The following is a 17,954-nucleotide window of genomic DNA, read 5'->3' on the forward strand; positions in this document are numbered from 1 at the left end:
AATCATCTGAAATTGTGTAATTAATAATGATAATAATCTGAATTTGTGAAAAGATGATTCAGCCCCAAAAGTGCCTAATTGTTCATTTGCTTTTATTCTATTTATAACATAACCTTACACCATGGGGCAGTCAGTCCCTTTAGGTAAATAAGGAATTATTGTCACAGTATTACACATTTTTCCTTTTCTCTGTCATAGAATTATATTTTTATGGTGCCTTTAAAGCTAATCTTGCAAACTTGTGTAGCTGTATATTTTCTGTACCTTTAAGGTAAAAGGCACTTTATAGTCAGAATTAAACTTTATTGATTAAGATTTTAAAGAACTTTTCAATATACCTGTTTTATCAATTTACTTCATTCCACTGTAATCCTTTGTTGAAGAGCATATTTATCTCAGGGTGTGTGCACAATTTGAGTATTATATGGCAGCATTGTTTGCAATATTATACATTGTTGCAAACACTGCTTAAGAAGCATGCACACTCCTGAGCATATATAGATATGCTTGTTAACATAGGATACAAAGAACAAAGTAAATGTTATAGAAATTGTCTAATTTTGACTTTCATCTTGTTCTTTTAAGCCTTCATATGTGTGTATCCTGCATATCATCTGTGCCTTTAACCCCTTCATTACTGAGCCATTTCATACTCATATGCTAGAGCACTTTTTACTCGTTTGGCACCCTTTATTTTCACACATAATTGTCAATATTGAAGTACCCAAACAAACCGTAAATCAGTTCATTCCACACTGCAAGGGCATAAACAATTTATATATAAGCTTATTACATTGCTCAATGCTGCAGGCGCATACACCAGTTACATCTAAACTTATTGCGTTCTATGCTGCTGCAGGAGTATACCGCAAAGTTTCCGCATTCCACACAGTTGCATGCATATAAAGCTGTTACAGAGAAGCTTACTATGTTGCACATTATTGCAGCACATAAAACAGTTACAGCTATCATTTGGATTTCCTATCTGACCAACAGATACATTATTTAGTTTGGATACCAAGGAAAAAGAGATTAGTCATTCATTTTAGAAAAGTGCAGTATGTTACTATTTTAGTGTTTTATTCAGGGAGAGATTGGTCATTACCCAGAAGACATATTTTAAAACTCTTGAAAGATTGTTCCAGAGCATTTTGCTCTTCCCAGGGACTCAAATTTGGTTTTTCAGGTTCTTCGACATCATTCTTCTGAATTATGCACGAATCTTCTAAAGTGTTTAGCTTTAAATTTTACTTATGGCTTTATCTACATGCTAAAGGGTAACAAAACAGAAGTTTGCTCTGAGTATATAGTTTTCTATTGTATTAAATAACTCTCCTTGTGCAGAACATCCAGACTCCAAACCAATTAGATATGCTCCTCAAATAGTGTATCCACCATGGAAGGGGATTGGGTAAGGATATTAAAATTAGTTTCACATTGCCACACCCTTTCCCTTTTAAAATCTGCTTTAACCCCTTTGCTACCAGGAATTTCAGAGAAAAACATGCCCAAAATAGCTGTGAACTTTTAGCATTTTTGCTATCACTCCATTTAAACAGAAATAAAGCTTTTTTTTTATTTACATATCAAAACTATCTATATTTTTTAGTAGACAACCCAAGGTATTGAGCTAGGCACATTTTGATAATCCACTGTTTAGCCGCCAAATGCGATCATATAAACAAATTTATTTTTTTACAAACTTTGTGTTTCTCACTGTAATGATTTACATACCGCTTGTGCAATTATGATATAAACAAATGGTTGTAAAAACTTTTTGTTAATTAGAAGGCTGCTAATTGCAGCTGCGCACCATACTTCTGACGTTCCTGGCAGTGAAGAGGTTAATTAGTTTCTGGCAAGTGTTATAGTATTCTAGTGTAAGGATTACCCTCCCACCTCCTTGATCCCTTGTTCTATCAATAACTCCAATACATCGAAAACTCCAATCTGACGTCACTTCCGTTAAATCCATACATCTGATTGGTCCGTATCCAGTGAGTGACAGGATTCAAAACCAATCAGATGGGTACTGTAATCGCCTATCTACACTATCTATTTTGCCTCTGCTTGGGGGGTTCAAGGGGGGCCTCAAGGTTTACTTGGGGTGTATGCCAGAAGATCAGCAGTGCACCCCCAGACAGAGGCAAAACAGATATTAAATCAGAAGAGTTACCGGAAGTGACGTCAGATTGGAGTTTTCGAGGAATTGGAGTTCTCGATAGAACACCCTCTCAAACAGCTCTATCCCACCATACAACCCATACTCCTCCCTGATCCCTCCTAAACAGCTCTCTAACCCTCCCCCCTCCTAAGGGTGTTCGCCAACTTAGGTACTGACAAAGTGTTTTACTCATATTATTGGCTTAATTATGAGTGGCGTGCTATTTAGCACTCCTGCTTGAAGGTAAACTAAGCTAGTGTTATTATGAGTGTAACTGTAATATTAAAGGGACATTAAACACTTTAAGATGGTAATATAAAATGATAAATCGTATATATAAAAAAATACTTTCATTATTTATTTTGTCCCCTTTTCCTGTAAGAAATGGAAGTGTAGAACACTGTTATATTCCGCACAGCCATTGGCTGCACACTCTAGTGATCTATTTATAACTGTCCCTAATTGGCCACAGCAGAGAAGGTGACCTAAGTTACAACATGGGGCAGCTCCTATTGATTTATAGACACTAAAACTTTACACTTAGTTTGTCAATATTTAAACAGTTAATGAAACTTTAAAAAAATACATCTATATGTTATTCACAGACTTATCTTTTCTTTGAATGCATTATTCTAGCTAGCATTTGTTTAGTGTTTAATGTCCCTTTAAATGTATTTTTGTGAAACTTTTTTGTCTCACGTAGCAATTAACCAGAGCTCTTAAGCCACAGTTACCCGACGCACGTTAATTTCGATTGCCCTCAAGCAAATGCATTTTCTTTCTACTCATATTATGTGTGCTATTTCCGTTGCACGCAAAAGCTGGAAAAAATAAATATATCTTGTGTCATCAACAGTTAGCATGCCACTCGTAATCTAGTCCTAAATGTAAAATAAAGGTACATTATTTAATGAATAAACCTATTTTGAATAAACCTATTTTGTTCTTTTATATAAATATTTAAGCTACAGATGTAGCAATACTACAATTATAATGGACTACTGTCTTAAATATAACCGCAAACCCCCCACATTGCAATAAACCTAATTACCCTATTAACCCCTAAACAGCAAAACCCCCACATCGCAATAAACCTAATTAACTTATTAACCCTTTAAACCGCCAAAACCCACAACGCAAATAACTATTTAAATAACTAAGTACCCTAACCTAACACCCCCTAACCTAACAACCCCTTAAATTACCTAAACTAATACATTCTAAAGTTACAACAACAAAAAAAACTAAGTTTACAAAAAATAAAAAAGGCTAACATTACAGAAAATAAAAAAATCAAATTACTAAATTTAACAAAATTAAACCTAATCAATATGAAAATAAAAAAGCCCCCCAAAATAAAAACACCCCCTACTCTAAGAATAAACTACCATTAGCCCTTAAAATGGCATTTTGCAGGGAATTGCCCCAAGATAATCAGCTCTTTTACAAAAAATACACAAAGTCCCACCTAACAGTAAACCCTCACCCCCCAAAATAAAAGAACCTAACACTAAAAAACCTAAACTACCCATTGCCCTGAAAAGGGCATTTGTTTGAGCATTGCCCTTAAAAGGGCATTTAGCTCTTTTACTGCCTATCCCTAATCTAAATAAAACAACCCCCCCCCCAAAAAAAAACCTTAAAAAAACCTGTTTAACCCCCAGGTGCTACTCATCATTCCTGAAGTCCGGCGGAGAAGATCCTGTTCCAGGCGGTGAAGTCTTCTTCCAAGTGCGACCTCTTCTTCTTCCAGGAACATCCTGTTAGGTTAGGGTACTTAGTTATTTAAATAGTCATTTGCGTTGTGGGTTTTGGCGGTTTAAAGGGTTAATAAGTTAATTAGCTTTATTGCGATGTAGTGGTTTTGTGGTTTAGGGGTTAATATGATAATTAGGTTTATTGCGATGTTGGTGTTTTGCGGTTTAGAGGTTAATAGGGTAATTAAGTGTATTCCGATGTGAGTGGTTGACGGTTAAGTAATTAAGGGGTTAATTACTTTATTATTTAGCGATGTGGGGGTTTTCAGTGTATGGGTTAATACTTTGTTTAGGTTTTTTTTTTTTTATTTATTTCATGTAATTGGCAAGAGTCCATGAGCTAGTGACGTATGGGATATACAATTCTACCAGGAGGGGCAAAGTTTCCCAAACCTCAAAATGCCTATAAATACACCCCTCACCACACCCACAATTCAGTTTTACAAACTTTGCCTCCTATGGAGGTGGTGAAGTAAGTTTGTTCTAAGATTTCTACGTTGATATGCACTTCTCAGCATTTTGAAGCCCGATTCCTCTCAGAGTACAGTGAATATCAGAGGGATGTGAAGGGAGTATCACCTATTGAATGCAATGGTTTTCCTCATGGGGATCTATTTCATAGGTTCTCTGTTATCGGTCGTAGAGATTCATCTCCTACCTCCCTTTTCAGATCGATGATATACTCTCATATTACATTACCTCTACTGATAACCGTTTCAGTACTGGTTTGGCTATCTGCTATATGTAGATGGGTGTCTTTTGTTAAGTATGTTTTCATTACTTAAGACACTCTCAGCTATGGTTTGGCACTTTATGTATTTATATAAAGTTCTAAATATATGTATTGTACTTATATTTGCCATGATTCAGGTTTTAAGTATATTTCCTTTTGCAGACTGTCAGTTTCATATCTGGGAAATGCTTTTTTATGAAAAATGTATTTCTTACCTGGGGTATAGTCTCTTTTTGACTGTCTTTTAAATTCGCAGGCAGAATTAGGCTCGCAAGGGCGCAAAATGCCAGAGTTTATTGCGTCATTCTTGGCGCAAGATTTTTTTGGCGCAAAGTTACGTTCATTGACGCAAATTCGTCATTTCCAGAGCCATAGTTGACGCCGAGTCCTTTCATAAGGTTGCGTCATCTATGACGCGAGTGTGTCGTTTCATTTTATTTGTTTTTATCTGCTTTTATGTACGTCTGATCAGCGTATTTTCTGTGTATAAATAAATTCTGTGTATGTAATAAATTGTGTATTTTGATACATTTTAATCTTGAGAGCTAATTTTATCTTTTGATTTGCAACATATTGCGACTATTTGATATATATTTTATGTACCTGGTTTTAGCTTATTAGCGCTGTGGGTAGAGTTATCTACTACTTGCTAGTAGTTTTCTCATTAGTCTTGATAAATTTTGGAGGTTTGGGATCCTCCTTTTTCCCACTAGCTTATCAGGTTTTACCAGCGCAGGGTTGAACAAACACTTTTTTTGAAGGAGCATTGATACACTACTGGGAGCCAGCTATAGGCATATATAATTATCTAGATATCCATCCTTTGTTTAAGGAGCATTGAGGCACTACTGGGAGCCAGCTATAGGCATATATAATTATCTAGATATCCATCCTTTGTTGAAGGAGCATTGATGCACTACTGGGAGCCAGCTAGAAGCATATATAATTATATTTGCAGATAACAATCAGAATCTAGCTCATAGCAGTGCATTGCTGCACTACCTAGGTATGCTTTTCAACAAAGGATGTCAAGAGAATGAAGAAAAGTAGATAATATGAGTCTATTGAAAAGTTGTTTAAAATGACATGCAGTAGAGGGGCTTGTCTCTAGGCAGCACCTTGAATGGTTGCAATATCGGTTGCTCTAAGGGATTCACAGATAATCTGCCTTTCTTTTGCAAGATGTACCGAGTCCACGGATTCATCCTAACTTGTGGGATATTGTTCTTCCTGACAGGAAGTAGCAAAGAGAGCACCACAGCAGAGCTGTCTATATAGCTCCCCCCTTAACTCCACCCCCCAGTCATTCTCTTTGCTGGCTCTAAGCAGGAAGGGTAAAGAGAAGTGTTAAACTGTTAGTTTTATTTTATCTTCAATCAAGTGTTTGTTATTTTTAAATGGTACCGGTGTTGTACTATTTACTCTCAGGCAGGACATAGATGAAGATTTCTGCCTGGAGGATGATGATCTTTGAGCATTTGTAACTAAGGTCCACTGCTGTTCCCACAGAGGCTGAGGAGTACAGGAAAACTTCAGTGTGAGGAACGGTTTCTTGCTATACAGCAATGAGGTATGTTCAGTCATATTTTCTGCAGAGACTGTGTTAACTCAGAAAGGCTTACAGTATCCTCATTAGGGGAAGGGGAAGCAGTAATCCTAGTGTTATCAGAGGTTTTTACTAGCTTGCATAAAGGGTTAATTTTTTGTGGTCACTAAGTTTGTTATGTGAATTTGGGACAAACGTTTTTGTGTCTGGGAGTAACGTTTTCTGTTTAATGGTACATTTGCTTGAGGGTTCTTTGGGGTTGTTTATAACCCACATGGCTTTCAGGCAGGGTTTGTTAGTTTTGTGTAGGCCCCAGCAACATCGAGTGAGGTGGGCGGGGCCTATTTACAAGCAGCAAGCAACTTCTCCTGAGGTCCTGATAGTCTTCTGAGGGACTCATTGAAGCTTTAACCCCATATTATCGCTTCCTAAGGGCAGGTAGGGCCACAGCAGAGCTGTGGCAAGGTGCTTTAGGGGTTTTTAACCGGTTTTAGACAATTATCAATCCGTTTTTTTATTTAGGGGTCTATTGCTTTTTTACTTGTGGTGCAATCCTTCTAAAGCTTAGTGGGTACATTGTTAAAATTTCGGAATTTTTGAAGCAATTTTAACCTGTTTTGCAGTTTGCGTATGCCTTTTTTTCTCTTAAAGGTACAGTACCGTTTTTCCAAATTGTGTTTTTTTCATTAAATAAAGTGTTTTCCAAGCTTGCTTGCTTCATTACTAGCCTGTTAAACATGTCTGACACTGAGGAAACTCATTGTTCAATTTGTTTAGAAGCCATTGTGGAACCCCCTCTAAGAATGTGTCCCAATTGTACTGATATGTCTATAAATTGCAAACAGCATATTTTGACTTATAAGAATTTGGCATTAAATGATTCTCAGACAGAAGGAAATCAGGTTTCGCCATCTAGTTCTCCCCAAGTGTAACAACAGTTACGCCCGCACAAGCGATGCCAAGTACTTCTAGTGCGTCTAATTCTTTCACCTTGCAAGATATGGCTTCAGTTATGAATACTACCCTCACAGAGGTTTTATCTAAACTGCCAGGGTTGCAAGGGAAGAGCAGTAGCTCTGGGTTAAGAACAAATTCTGAGCCTTCTGACGCTTTAGTAGCCGTATCCGATATTCCCTCACAATGTTCTGAGGTAGGGATGAGCGATTTGCTGTCTGAGGGAGAGAGTTCTGATTCAGGAAAGATGTTCCCTCAGACAGATTCAGATATGACGGCATTTAAATTTAAGCTAGAGCACCTCCGTTTATTGCTCAGGGAGGTTTTAGCTACTCTGGATGATTGTGACCCTATTGTTGTTCCAGAGAAATTGTGTAAAATGGACAAATATTTAGAGATTCCTGTTTACACTGATGTTTTTCCGGTCCCTAAGAGGATTTCGGACATTGTTACTAAGGAGTGGGATAGACCAGGTATTCCGTTCGCTCCCCCTCCTGATTTTAAGAAAATGTTCCCCATTTCTGACACCATAATGGACTCATGGCAGACGGTCCCTAAGGTGGAGGGAGCTATTTCTACTCTGGCTAAGCGTACAACTATACCTATTGAAGACAGTTGTGCTTTCATTGATCCTATGGATAAAAAGTTAGAGGGTCTCCTAAAGAAATTTTTTGTTCATCAGGGTTTTCTTCTTCAACCTATAGCTTGCATTGTTCCAGTAACCACTGCAGCTGCTTTTTGGTTTGAGGCTCTAGAAGAGGCTCTTCAGATGGAGACCCCACTAGATGATATTTTGGACAGAATTAAGGCCCTTAAGTTGGCAAATTCTTTTATTACAGATGCCGCTTTTCATCTTGCTAAGTTAGCGGCAAAGAATTCAGGTTTTGCCATTTTAGCGCAAAGAGCGTTATGGCTTAAGTCCTGGTCAGCTGATGTGTCATCTAAATCTAAGCTTTTGACCATCCCTTTCAAAGGTAAGACCCTATTCGGGCCTGCACTGAAAGAGATCATTTCAGACATCACTGGAGGGAAGGGTCATGCCCTCCCTCAAGATAAGTCAAATAAGACAAGGACCAAACAAAATAATTTTCGTTCCTTTCTAAACTTCAAGGGTGGTCCCGCTTCCTCTTCCCCTGCTGCAAAGCAAGAGGGGAACTTTGCTCAATCCAAGCCAACCTGGAGACCTAACCAGGCTTGGAACAAGGGTAAACAGGCCAAAAAGCCTGCTGCTGCCACTAAGACAGCATGAAGGGGTAGCCCTCGATCCGGGACCGGATCAAGTAGGGGGCAGACTTTCTCTCTTTGCTCAGGCCTGGACAAGAGACGTTCAGGACTCCTGGGCCGTAAAAATCGTAACCCAGGGGTATCTCCTAGATTTCAAAGATTCTCCTCCAAGGGGGAGATTCCATCTTTCTTAATTGTCTGTAAACCAGACAAAAAGAGAGGCGTTCTTACGCTGTGTAGAAGACCTTTTTACCATGGGAGTGATCTTCCCAGTTCCGAAAACAGAACAGGGGCAAGGTTTCTACTCCAATCTGTTTGTGGTTCCCAAAAAAGAGGGAACCTTCAGACCAATTCTAGATCTCAAGATCTTAAACCAATTCCTAAGAGTTCCATCCTTCAAGATGGAGACCATTCGGACTATTTTACCAATGATCCAGGAGGGTCAATATATGACTACCGTGGATCTAAAGGATGCGTATTTACACATTCCTATCCACAAAGTTCATCACCAGTTCCTCAGGTTTGCCTTTCTGGACAGGTATTACCAGTTTGTGGCTCTTGCCTTCGGGTTGGCCATGGCCCCAAGAATCTTCACAAAGGTGCTAGGGTCCCTTCTGGCGGTCCTAAGGCCGAGGGGCATAGCAGTGGCGCCTTATCTAGATGAAATATTAATTCAAGCGTCGACTTTCCAACTTGCCAAGTCTCACACGGACTTAGTGTTGGCATTTCTAAGATCTTATGGGTGGAAGGTGAACATGAAAAAGAGTTCTCTTATTCCTCTCACAAGAGTTCCATTCCTGGGAACTCTGATAGATTCGGTGGACATGAAAATCTTTCTGACGGAGGTCAGGAAATCAAAGATTTTAACCACCTGCCGAGCTCTTCATTCCATTCCTCGGCCTTCAGTGGCTCAGTGTATGGAGGTAATCAGACTTATGGTAGCGGAAATGGACATAGTTCCGTTTGCTCGCTTGCATCTCAGACCACTGCAACTATGCATGCTCAAACAGTGGAATGGGGATTATGCAGATTTATCTCCTCAGATAAATCTGGATCAAGAGACCAGAGACTCTCTTCTTTGGTGGTTGTCACAGGATCACCTGTCCAGGGGAATGTGCTTCCGCAGGCCAGCGTGGGTTATTGTGACGACGGACGCCAGCCTACAGGGCTGAGGTGCAGTCTGGAATTCCCTGAAAGCACAGGGTTTGTGGACTTGGGAGGAGGCCCTCCTACCAATAAATATTCTGGAATTAAGAGCGATATTCAATGCTCTTCAGGCTTGGCCTCAGCTGGCTTCGGCCGGATTTATCAGGTTTCAGTTGGACAACATCACGACTGTAGCTTATATCAATCATCAGGGGAAACAAGGAGTTCCTTGGCGATGATAGAAGTTTCCAGGATAATCCGATGGGCAGAGGCTCACTCTTGCCATCTATCAGCGATCTATATCCCAGGGGTGGAGAACTGGGAGGCAGATTTTCTAAGTCGTCAGACTTTTCATCCAGGGGAGTGGGAGCTCCATCCGAAGGTGTTTGCTCAACTGGTTCAGCTATAGGGCACACCAGAATTGGATCTGATGGCGTCTCAAGATACCTTGATTCAGGCTCGAAAGCCTGTTACCAGGAAGATCTATCATAAGATATGGCAGAAATATCTTTTTTGGTGCAAATACAAAGGCTACTCATGGAGTAAGATCAGGATTCCTAGGATTTTGTCTTTTCTCCAAGAAGGATTGGAGAAAGGATTGTCCGCTAGTTCCTTAAAGGGACAGATATCTGCTTTGTCTATTCTGTTGCACAAGCGTCTGGCAGATTTCCCAGACGTTCTGGTTTTTTGTCAGGCTTTAGTTAGAATTAAGCATGTGTTTAAACCTGTTGCTCCGCCATGGAGTGGTGCCTTCCGTTTAGGTTCCTGTCTTGTCCCTCCCTTCATCCGTGTCCTAAAGATTTGGTATTGGTATCCCACAAGTTAGGATGAATCCGTGGACTCGGTACATCTTGCAAAAGAAAACAAAATTTACCTGATAAATTTATATCTTTTGCTATGTACCGAGTCCACGGCCCGCCCTGTCTATTCAAGACAGATAGTATTTTTTATGTAAACTTCAGTCACCTCTGCACCTTATAGTTTCTCCTTTTCTTCCTTGGCCTTCGGTCGAATGACTGGGGGGTGGAGTTAAGGGGGGAGCTATATAGACAGCTCTGCTGTGGTGATCTCTTTGCTACTTCCTGTCAGGAAGGACAATATCCCGCAAGTTAGGATGAATCCGTGGACTTGGTACATCGCAAAAGAAAGAAATTTATCAGGTAACCATAAATTTTGTTTTTATCAGTGACTAAAAGGATCTTTTAACTATTTTATCTCAACAGTCAAAGTCTACAAACGGTGCTGACTCTGATGTTTTTACTGAGACTGCTACTTTAGAACACCGATCCGGAGCGTTGAGGCCTAAGTCAGATCCTTCAGTGAGAGGCTCTCAACACCCCCCCCTCGGTATCTTGTAAGCCGGGTATGCAGTGCATAGACACTGATAACTTGTGGTACAGGAGTGGAAAAGCCCTTATAACTTATTACATTTGGTAATTTATTGTCTTACGTTGTGGGAGACCTAACACGTCTGCTGGGAACTCGCTCTGTTCCTTCAACATGGCGCTAAATACCAAACTAATCCTGAGAGAAGTGAAAGCCATGTTTGATGCCCATTTCTTTAGGCTTCACAAAGTACTCCAAGAGGAGTACATATCCCTAAAGAATGTCTGTGCTAATGTGAAAAGAGAGGTGCAGCCCTCACCAGTGCTATTAACCAAGCCACGTATCTACCTGACCCAAGCACCTAATACCAACACAGCAGATATACCATCTCAAATCCTGCCGGAAGATAGAACCGGCCCAAACACAGATATGGTGGCGGAGCACACACCCAGCTGTGAACAAGGACCCTTAACACAAATTGGTATTGAACAAGCTGTATTGAATCCTTCTAGAGGAGTGGCGCACCAGCAGCCTGAAGTAGATAACCCAGCTCTACAGAGGTCCGTGCTGCCTGCTGACGCTAAGAAACCTACTCACAGTGATTCCGAGCCACGGACTCTACAGGAACATCTCCCACTCTACCCTACTCTTACTTGGGAACCACCTGAGGATTGTCTACCTGAATTGGGAGAGTCGAGCTCCCTCAAGGAGAAATTGCATGCGAGAAAGTGGTTTGGCAGTGTCAGTGCAAGCACAGTCCACGGAGTCCTCGATGCAGCTGTCTCTTTTCCCTACCGTGGAATAGGATGTCCGCACACTAGAATGGAGCAAGACAAGCATTGGTTGAATATCTCTGATACAGATGAGAACGGGCTCCAAAGTTTGTGAGTCGACACTCTTTACGCAGGATCCCCAGAGACATATTCTATAGGGTTATCACTTAAACCTGATACATGCTATATCTCCTTACATTCCCTGAAGAACTGTTTGTGTGCTGTTTCAAGCAATATCTGTACACGGACCTTTATTTACCCCCATTCCTGACTTAATATTACTGCAGCTAGGACAATTACTTTTAGTTCTTGGCATTTACCCTACAGACCTCTTTTTTCTATGAAATGTGTGTTGGTGGGGGTAAACTTCTAAGTCAGCTTAATATAGGTGTATTATTCTACCCCTAGGCCTGCGGGCAGAACAGAGTGGCTGCTTCGGTGTCTGAGGTTTTTATGATGACCTGTATACCGCATTATCTACTTCAGACAGCCCATTGCAGACACATTATCTTAAGATTGCATTAACCCCATAATTAGACATAGTCTATTCTAGTTGTCAATAAACCTTTAGATTTATATAGCTAGCTTCATTACCCAACCCCGGCAGCAGCACCGGCAATTATATGTTACTCAAGATCTTGGGGTTGTTAGCTCCCTTAACCCCCTACAGACATGCTTCACAGTCTTTATAAGACAGTTTTGCTGCCCAAATTAAACTGATATGGGGTAATCTCTATATAGAAATAGAATTATGTTCAAATGAACACTAATCTACAAACGGTTATTTTGTCATCAGCTAACCTAGTCTATCATAATAGTATATGTAAGATGTAGCTTAGCAGAATGCAGCAACCATCATAGAATGCAGCAACCATCATAACGCTCTCTTGATATATTTTCAGCATGCTTTACATAAGCGAGGTTTAGGGTGTTTAGTTATTTACTAGTTTTGTTTTGCTCACACACCTAGTTCATGAGGGAGTAATGTGCACACTCATATAATTTTGGTAGGTGACAATAATATGTTTGACTACCCCCAGATATTCTGTGGGATATTTATTATCTCTTGCTTCAAATAAGCTCCAGTGTCCTCCTCCCTCTGGCAGTGTTCATGCTCCCATAGAATGATTTGACTTTTACAGGCGTGTTGGACTCTAACCTGCTTGTATGAGATTAACTGCCTATAATGTCCTCCTGTACCTAGAACTCCGAATTCTGAGTATTTTCCATTTTATTCTTATAGCGTATGTTGTTCACACTTCAAACTTATTTTTTCATAAAATATTGGTACATATGATATAAAAAAAGAAAACTGAGGTTTTAAGCCGAGACCCAAGTGTGGTCTCATTTTGATCATAATTGCCTTCTGTAACTTTTCATTCTCCCCTATGGTTATGCAAGGTCCAAGAGTTGCCTTTTGTGTCAGTTAGAAGGCATATAGTTTTTTCTGGCATGCTTTATACTTATGTTCTTTTTTTTTCTTCTTTTTTTTCTTCAATATGCCCATGGGATATGTTTAGTTTATATACTTTGTAGTGTTTTTCTTCTGTACAGAAACGTATTCCTGTATTGACTTAACTTCTATTACTTACATGTATGCCATGGTCTGAACCTCAATAAAAGAAAATTAAAAAAATTACATGCAGTAACCATCCCAGATCGCTTATAAGTGCAATTCCCAAAGGACAAATGACAAGGGTTATCGGGAACAACACCAAGAAGGAAAGAACGGAGATACAGCTACAAGAGATGTCTCAGAAGTTTCTCAAAAGGGGCTATGCATACAATCTGATCTCTGATGTGCACAAGGATTTATTATCGGCTGATCATGAAAAACTACTGTCTCATAATAAAGAGGACATTAAACAGCGACTAACCTTCATGTCAACCTATGGACCGAACATTCAAGTCACTGCCAATAGCCTACGTGACAAATGGTGGATAGTACAGTCGGACCCCACCCTACCCTTTGCATCACTTGACACACCAAGAAAGGGATACAAACGGGCAAGTAACTTAAAGGATGTACTTATGCTTACAGATCCTACCCACTGCTATAAGCAAGAAACGTGACTAAAATCGAAGAAGATGGGATCTTTCTGATGTCCAAGTTGTGTTACATGTCACACCATGGTACAGGGGCCTACATTCAGACACCCGCATACCAACAAGAGGTACCAGATTCGGCACTACTTGACATGCAACACCAAATTTGTTATCTACCTATTGAGTTTAAATTGTGCCAAATTCTATGTAGGAAAAACTGATGACGACATCAAGAAACGGATGGCGAACCACAGGACTGCTATTAGATCAGCCTTGGACACTGGAAAGACAGACCAGTAGCCAGAAACTTTTCGTAGGCCAAACACACTGTTTGTGTTTCACATTAATTGAGCATGTCCCACCTCTTAAACGAGGGGGTGACAGAAAGAAGAAACTCATACAAGTGGAGGCCAAATGGATATTCAGATTGGACACCTTATACCCTAAGGGGTTAAATGTAAATATTGATTGTCATTGTTTTCTCTAATTTATGATTGTTCCATTTAGATTATATCCTGTACTAGAACGTGAATTACATAAGTATATTTGTGCATGGTGTTTTTCGTAAATGCACATCACACTTTGACTATGTACTTAATATCTATATAAGGGACCTGAGACATACGTGCATTAGTAGCACCTTGCATAGTCTATTTTGGGGGTGGTAGATTGATAAATATATATAGCCTATGTGTACTAGATTTTGATTGCGGTCGCTATTTCTTTCATGTAATTGGCAAGAGTCCATGAGCTAGTGACATATGGGATATACAATCCTACCAGGAGGGGCAAAGTTTCCCAAACCTCAAAATGCCTATAAATACACCCCTCACCACACCCACAATTCAGTTTTACAAACTTTGCCTCCTATGGAGGTGGTGAAGTAAGTTTGTGCTAAGATTTCTACGTTGATATGCGCTTCTCAGCATTGTTGAAGCCCGATTCCTCTCAGAGTACAGCGAATGTCAGAGGGACGTGAAGGGAGTATCACCTATTGAATACGATGATTTCCCCAACGGGGGTCTTTTTCATGGGTTCTCTGTTATCGGTCGTAGAGATTCATCTCCTACCTCCCTTTTCAGATTGACGATATATTCTCAAATTTACTATTACCTCTACTAAAGAACTGTTTTAGTACTGTTTTGGCTATCTGCTATATGTGGATGGGTGTCTTTTGGTAAGTATGTTTTCATTTACTTAAGACACTCTCAGCTATGGTTTGGCACTTTATGCAAATTATATAAAGTTCTAAATATATGTATTTGTACTTATATTTGCCATGAGTCAGGTTTATGTATTTCCTTCTGCAGACTGTCAGTTTCATATTTGGGAATATAAATACTTTAAGAAATTTGTTTCTTACCTGGGGTTTAGTCTTTTTTCAATTTGACTACTTTTTGCATTTGCGGGTATTAGGCCCGCGGGTGCGTCAAATGTTAGACTTTATTGCGTCATTTTTGGCGCAAACTTTTTTGGCGCGGGAAATTACGTTTTTGACGCAAATTCATCATTTCCGGCGTCATACGTGACGACGAGACCTTTCACACGGCGGCGTCATTAGTGACGCAAGTGTGTCATTTCCGGTCATTTTTGGCGCCAAAAAAGTTTACGTTACGTTGTGCTTCATACTTGGCGCCAATTTTTCTTCATTATTTCAATACCCCATTGTTGTTTACCTCCTGCTTTCTTTTCTATCAAGAGGCCTATGCTTTTGCATTTTTTCCCATTCCTGAAACTGTCATTTAAGGAAATAGATAATTTTGCTTTATATGTTGTTTTTTCTCTTACATTGAGCAAGATGTCCCAATCTGATCCTGTCTCTGAAGTTTCTGCTGGAACATTGCTGCCTGACATCGGTTCTACCAAAGTTAAGTGCATTTGTTGTAAAATTGTAGAAATTATTCCACCGAATGTCATTTGTAATAGTTGTCATGATAAACTTTTACGTGCAGATAGTGTTTCTATCAGTAATAGTACATTGCCAGTTGCAGTTCCTTCAACTTCTAATGTACATGATATACCTGTAAATTTTAAAGAATTTGTTTCTGAATCTATTATGAAGGCTTTGTCTGCATTTCCACCTTCTAATAATAAACGTAAAAGGTCTTTTAAAACTTCTCATTTAGCTGATGAAATTTCAAATGACCAACAACATAATAATTTATCCTCTTCTGATGAGGACCTATCTGAAACAGAAGATCCTTCCTCAGATATTGACACTGACAAATCTACTTATTTATTTAAAATAGAGTATATGCGTTCTTTATTAAAAGAAGTGTTAATTACTTTGGATATTGAGGTAACCAGTCCTATTGACGTTCAGTCTAATAAACGTTTAAATGCTGTTTTTAAACCTCCTGTGGTTTCTCCAGGTATTTTTCCCATTCCTGGGGCTATTTCTGATATGATTTCTAGGGAATGGAATAAGCCAGGTACTTCCTTTATTCCTTCTTCAAGGTTTAAGAGATTGTATCCTTTACCAGCAAAATCTATAGAGTTTTGGGAAAAAATCCAAAGTTGATGGGGCTATTTCTACTCTTGCTAAACGTACCACTATTCCTATGGAAGATAGCACTTCCTTTAAGGATCCTTTAGATAGGAAGCTTGAATCTTATCTAAGGAAGGCCTATTTATATTCAGGTCATCTTCTCAGACCTGCTATTTCTTTGGGTGATGTTGCGGCTGCATCAACTTTCTGGTTGGAAAATTTAGCGCAACATGAATTGGATTCTGACATATCTAGCATTGTTCGCCTACTGCAACATGCTAATCATTTTATTTGTGATGCCGTTTTTGATATTATCAAAATTGATGTTAGATCCATATCTTTAGCTGTATTAGCTAGAAGAGCTTTGTGGCTTAAATCTTGGAATGCTGATATGACATCTAAATCTAGATTACTATCTCTTTCTTTTCAAGGTAATCATTTATTTGGTTCTCAGTTGGATTCTATTATTTCAACTATCACTGGAGGAAAAGGAGTTTTTTTGCCTCAGGATAAAAAACCTAAGGGTAAATCTAAGGCTTCTAACCGTTTTCGTTCCTTTCGTCAGAATAAGGAACAAAAACTCAATCCTCCTCCCAAGGAATCTGCTTCCAGTTGGAAGCCTTCCTCAAATTGGAATAAATCCAAGCCATTTAGGAAACCAAAGTCTGCCCCTAAGTCCGCATGAAGGTGCGGCCCTCATTCCAGCTCAGCTGGTAGGGGGCAGATTAAGGTTTTTCAAGGATTTTTGGATAAAATCTGTCAAAAATCATTGGATTCAGAGCATTGTCTCTCAAGGGTATCGAATAGGATTCAAAGTAAGACCTCCTGTGAGAAGATTTTTTTCTCTCACACATTCCTGTAAATCCAGTAAAAGCTCAGGTTTTTCTGAAGTGTGTTTCAGACCTGGAGTCTTCAGGGGTAATCATGCCAGTTCCTCCTCAGGAACAAGGTTTGGGGTTTTATTCAAACCTATTCATTGTATCAAAGAAAGAAAATTTGTTCAGACCAGTTCTGGATCTGAAAATTTTGAATCCTTATTTAAGAGTACCAACTTTCAAGATGGTGACTATAAGGACTATTCTGCCTTTTTGTTCAGCAAGGACATTATATGTCCACAATAGACTTGCAGGATGCATACTTTCATATTCCGATTCATCCAGAACACTATCAGTTTCTGAGATTCTCTTTTCTAGACAAGCATTACCAATTTGTTGCTCTTCCATTTGGCCTAGCAACAGCTCCAAGAATCTTTTCAAAGGTTCTGGGTGCCCTACTATCTGTAATCAGAGAACAGGGTATTGCGGTGTTTCCTTATTTGGACGATATCTTGGTACTAGCTCAGTCTTTACATACTGCAGAATCTCACACGAATCAACTAGTGTTGTTTCTTCGGAAACATGGTTGGAGGATCAATTTACCAAAAAGTTTCTTGATTCCTCAGACAAGGGTCACCTTTTTAGGCTTCCAGATAGATTCAGTGTCCATGACTCTGTCTCTAACAGACAAGAGATGTTTAAGATTGGTCGCAGCATGTCGGCTCCTTCAGTCTCAGTCATTCCCTTCAGTGGCTATGTGCATGGAAGTTTTAGGTCTCATGACTGCAGCATCGGACGCAATCCCCTTTGCTCGTTTTCACATGAGACCTCTACAGCTTTGTATGCTGAATCAATGGTGCAGGGATTATACAAAGATATCACAATTAATATCCTTGAATCCCAATGTACGACACTCTCTGACATGGTGGATAGATCACCATCGTTTGGTTTAAGGGGCTTTTTTTGTTCGCCCAACCTGGAC

Source organism: Bombina bombina, chromosome 1, assembly GCF_027579735.1.
Source record: "Bombina bombina isolate aBomBom1 chromosome 1, aBomBom1.pri, whole genome shotgun sequence".
In the NCBI taxonomy this organism is placed as follows: Eukaryota; Metazoa; Chordata; class Amphibia; order Anura; family Bombinatoridae; genus Bombina; species Bombina bombina.